Source organism: Pteropus vampyrus, unplaced genomic scaffold (assembly GCF_000151845.1).
Source record: "Pteropus vampyrus isolate Shadow unplaced genomic scaffold, Pvam_2.0 Scaffold32, whole genome shotgun sequence".
Classification (NCBI taxonomy): Eukaryota; Metazoa; Chordata; class Mammalia; order Chiroptera; family Pteropodidae; genus Pteropus; species Pteropus vampyrus.
Window position 1 is genome coordinate 7,343,887 of NW_011888813.1, and position 5,720 is coordinate 7,349,606.

Sequence of the window (5,720 nt, forward strand, 5' to 3'; positions counted from 1 at the left end):
TAACACAGTTTTGAGCACCTACCACATCTTCATAAATACTATTTCTTTTCACTAAGTCCATATCCTGCCCAACTTTGTTGTAGCTTTATGGCTCCTCTCGATTCTTCTTTCTCTCCACTTTTGGAAACCATTGAGTGTACAAGGCTATTTTTCAGTAATTTGTCCCAAGATTGTGATACAATAATCTTGTTTCTATTTTATGCACGATTATTTTTTCTATCTACCTACCTTCTTAGTGCATAAGTTATTTTGGAACATAAAGAAGAATGAATCATAAATAAAAATCAAGCAAATAAATGTACTAATAATGAAGTCCTATTAACTTCTTTAGGCTTGTGCAGAACTGGCTTTCACTAGAAGATGTAGAAAGGGTAGGATTTCTCTTCAAAATATCTGTATATACAAGTAAGAAGTGAACCTGTGGATAGACTTGTAGGAGGCTATAAATTATGGTGACTAACAACACAACAATGATCAAGAATCAGAACTCTAAAACAGATGCTTGCCTGTTTTTATGTAAGTATATGAAGAAGCATTTAGGGTTTGTGAAGAACAGTGGACTTATTGTTCTAACATGACCAAACCCAAGTATTTTTCTGCACTTAAAGTCTCAATGATATGAGGGGACTAACACTGCATGAAAGTTTTAATAGTGCAATAATAATATCGATAACCAAATCACTGACATTTTCAGCATTCATTATTTATTGAGTATTATGCTGAAAACGTGCACTATGCTACCTATTCCTCGTAATAGTCTTGTGAAGTGAAAACAATTTCTATCTCTCTTTTAGATAAGGAAGTGAACGCAGAACAGTTATGGAAATGATCCAAGGTCACACAGCTCCTAAGTGACGGGCTGTGATTGGAACTCGGATATGACTTTAAACTTTTATTCATATTCAGTGACTTGTCTGGATTAGTAACAAATGCTGCAAAGCATTTTAATCAAATATCTAGGTTCATATATAGGATGCAAAAGATTCAGGATCCTAAAAATTCTTGCAAAGAAGAGCTTCAAAGTCTTATTTAAAAATTTTTGCTGGAAAAAGAGATCTACTTCAAATATGGAACTTTCTCATATGGAAAATGCAAGTTAAAAAGGGTCAGCCCAAACCTTGAAGAAGATAATTGCCATTTCTAGAATGATATTGTTCATAAGCTTTGTTAGAAAGAGCAACATGACATTTAGAAGATAAAACTAGATTTGGATAGGAAAGAATGAAAATTATTAAAACCAGAAAACGTGTTTTATATAAATAGTATAAAGCACTTTTTCTTTCTTCCAGGTTTTCCATCCTGACCTACAAAGTATAGTTTATGTTGGAAACTGTTTTCATCTCAGTCATTTTGGCTTCAGCGATAGGTATAACACATTAAAACTCATCTCTATCCTGAATTGTTTCCTTTTCAATCAACCTCAGCTTTCAAAGAGTAAAAAATAACAGAGCGCCTGTGCGAGAGCACAGAAAACAAAGAGATGAAGCTCTAAGATTTTTTTTCCTTTATAAAGAGGCTTATGCAATGATTAGAACAGACATCAGGAAATTAGACCAAATGGTGGTGTTAAATCCATTAGCCAACCTACATTCTCTAGTGAAAAATGACATAACTTTTAACAGTTTGGGTGAAAAAATTAAATATGTGGCTAGGATCTTTAATTCCTTTGTGGGTTACTCCCCTAGTAAGTATTTGCTAAAGTTTCACCATATGTATTTCCTTGGCTTGCACTTCTGATCACGTGTAAAATTTATTTAACAGACATATTCTCAAAACAGTTTAAGCCATGAGAGGTCCTTTTCCATTTCCTTGGTAGGGTTTTTATTTCTTGCTATTTATTTAGAGTTTATGGGTATATATAAGTGTGAGTGTGTGTATACATGAGATTTTAGCATTATTTAAAAAACATAAACATTAAATTACATAGTGTTTCATTCTTTTGGATTGAAAGACAAAGTCAAAAGAAATAAAATTTATCAAAATCAAAGGAAAATCTGTAGAAGAGAACTATTTCCTGTTGTTAGCTGAATGAAGTTGGACTTAAAACTTTACCTCTAGCGAAAGAATATTTTACAAATCAATATCATCAATAAAAAGCCATTCAAGGTCAAAAGTTAGATGTCATCTTTTATTCAGAAAGTAAAACATTTCAACAGGATGGTCAGAATAGAACATGAGCATTTGATGCTAAGAAGGTTGCTTTTACTGTGAAGTGAGAAAACTCCTTTGGTTGACATGTACACTGGGTGTTGTTTCTGAAGAGAACCTCCTCCTCTAACACAGGCAAACCTCAGGGAAGATGGAGCATGTGGCTCCCCAGAGGCTACAATGTAAGGAGTACTCAGTGGCCCCCACTTGTTTTGATTCTTGCTTGCATAGCATACCATGGTACCCAACCGTTATTATTAAGAGATTCTTCAACATCCGAAATGAGTTGGTTTGGTAGCCAGCTGAGAGCAAGCCCTCTCTAGATGTGACTTGGTGTGGGGAGGGATCCTCTAAATGGCACCCTGAGGTCAAGACTGAGGCTGGAAGGAAACCACGGAGGGTATTTTGGACTGCTTGGCAAAGGGGCTCAGGGAAAACATTGGGTTCAGTCATACAGTGTGGTCCTTCATGTTCTAAGCAGAAAGCACACACTTAATTTTGAAGAAAAATTATGGCAGGGCTAATTCTTCGGGGCTATTCTGTTCAAAGTCTTTGTAATTTTGACACTGTATGTCAACACTACATACCTATCCACATCTGGAAGAGGGATAGTGGACAAGCAGATAGGGATGAGCTAAGTCAAACTCATGAGTATACAGTATACCTTCTGGTTTACTCGAAAAGAAAAGGAGAATTTGATGTGATAGCCAGTTCACATAAATTTAAATGAAAGAAGTGGATTCACTGGCTCATGGAGTTGGAAAGTCCCAGGAGGTGCAGCTGATTTTAGGCATGTTTCAAACTAAACGTTTGAATAAGCTCATCGGATTCGATCTATTGGTCTCTCTCTTTTCTTTGATCTCCATCCTTTCACGGTTGGTTGTAGAAATTCTCAAATCCGAAGCTCACATTTGTAGCTTCCTTATACTTATGTTTCCAGAGAACAAAGGGAATTGTTCTGTGTCTCCGTGTTGATATTATTCTCTCCAAAAGGAGTTCTATTGACCCTTTTTGTTTGGTCTTAATTTCGCTTTCGCCTTTTGTCCCCACAGTTATGCTGAACAAGTGTGGAAAAAGCCTCAGTTTGTTTTGATACTCAGAAAAACATGCACTGAGGAGACATTGCTGAAAATGATTTTTGGCAAATGTTCAGCTCTTTATTTCAATCACAGTGACAAAAATGGCTACATGCTGATACCTGCCATTTTATCAGTTTTACCTGATCTGACAAGTTCTTACTGACAGATATGTGCTCTGGGGAATTTCATATCTGTTTCTACACATAAATTTCTTCTCTGTCAATTTCCTTGGGTGTCTGCTACTAAAACAATAATTTTCATTAAAAATTAAGAGAGTTTTAAAGCAAGAATAATGGTAAGGAGAATGGCTGTTGTTTTTTCTTCCTGCTAGTTATAAAAAAAGGATCTAAACTTTATGACTGTTTGAAGGGTCTGAACCAGTTTACTGTTCTCTTTCACTTTCCAGGATCTATACAAACATGAAAGCTTGACTGAGACAAGAAAAGAGTGGTGAAAACTGAGTCCAGAAAAAAAGAAGCCTTGACTGAAGTTTTGTGAGTACAACACTAAAAAATGCAGATAAATCAGGGACAAAGCAGTAAATCAGTGAAATAACTATTGTGATATATTTACTACCAGACTTTTTAATTTATTTTTTACTAAATTTATTGGGATGATATTGGTTAATAAAAGAATATAGGTTTTGAGTATAATTCAATAAAATGTCATATGTATACTGCATTGTATGTTCCCCACCCTAAGTTAAATTTCCTTCCATCACCATATATATACCAGACTTTTAAAATATAGTTTTTGAAATACCTTTAATCATTTGGTCTTGGTTTAAACTTAAAAAAAAAAAACAAAAACTAATGTTGAGAGCAAGGTAGAGACATTTTTAAATTTAGAGTTAGAGTTTATCGAGAAAAAATAAAAAATCTGAAACTTAAACCTAGTGTGAGCCAATGGGAGGAGGTAGAATTTAATACACACACACACACACACACACACCTTTTCAGGAGCAAACCCAATGCATAAAAGAAACTTCCTGTGTGTGATTTGCTTGCTCTAAAATATGGAGGCAAAGCAGTAGTTTACTGGAGCATCCAATAAAATGCAATCTTAGTAATTGGTGATGTTTTTATCATTCATTTTTCGGTTTCATAGAACAGCAGTGAATGTGCATCAATGATGCTTCAGAAGAACTTGTTTGTCACTGGAATTATGTTTTATTTATAATAATTGATTCTATTTGGCTTATATTCCAGTGTCTAAGAGACTGTAGTAGACAGATTTTGATACATGTGATCACTATAGACCATCACACATCTAATTATGCTGTATTTTGCAATGGCGAGTCACTTTTAATCTGAAACTATGACTTTTTTGGATGTAAAATGAAAGTTAATAGTATAGCAAGGCTTGAAACAACTGAACACAAATGCCAGGTGATTTTTCACAGTTCTGCAAGGACAGAATACATAGTGATTTCTTAAAATCAACACTCTATCTTTACAGAGGTGCTAGAGGGAAATTAACTGTGGAAATATCAATCAATATGTATAAAGAACTTACTGGGCTTACAGTATGGTGATAACTACTTTTCACAAAATAAGAGGAACATAAAATACGATATGTGTAAGTATGCTAAATTGTATCACACTGTCAGTGCATGTAGTTTTTGTTCACCAAAGTCACTGTCCACCATGGGCTAGAAGAGGGAATTTAAGCAGGAACTTGAAGGATTAGTTGAATTTAGGGAAACATAACACATGGCTTTCATAGAAATGATAGCAAAATATACCGAGTTGAAGCGGAGTTGCATGTGTGGGGAAAGAGACATGGGATGAGGAAAAAGAGATGGAAATGTATTGTTTGGATCTAGCGAGCTTGGCTAGATAAGAAAGAATTCCATTAAGGGAGGCTTTCAAATTCACTTAAAGAATTTGGAATTTAGATTTGATATAGTAAGCAAAAATAAAAGTATTTATCTTTCTGGGTAAGAGAATATTTGCACGATTATAACTTGGCCAACTGACATAGCAAAATATAACATATATTAGAAAGAAAACACAAGATCCCAGTATAGAACAAAGTTTAAAGATTTCTGTATGCAGTTAGCATTAATGTAATGGCTAGGTGGAGAGCAGGAGGAGAGAAAGAGCAATTAGGGAAATTGTTTTATAAACTATATAAATATCTAACCAATGTACTGTATACTTGAAACTAATAATAAAATTAATTTTAAAAATAAACAAAAAAATGAACAAAGATTCCTATATAAACTATTGTGGATTTGGCAGTCAAATTTAAGTTGAACATTAAATTGAATCTTCACATTTAAGCAGTTTAACTTAGTATCATTCTTTATCATAAAGATATTATTAAGTATTGTGAAAAAAATCTTATGAAAAATTCTATTTTTGATTAAATTTAATGTAAATATAATAGCTGTGATTAAAAAAAAAACCAAAAACTTCCCATGACTGTATCTGCAATATTTGAGGGAAAGGAGGTGTACCTATTTCTTTTAAGTTAGTCAATTTGAAGCTC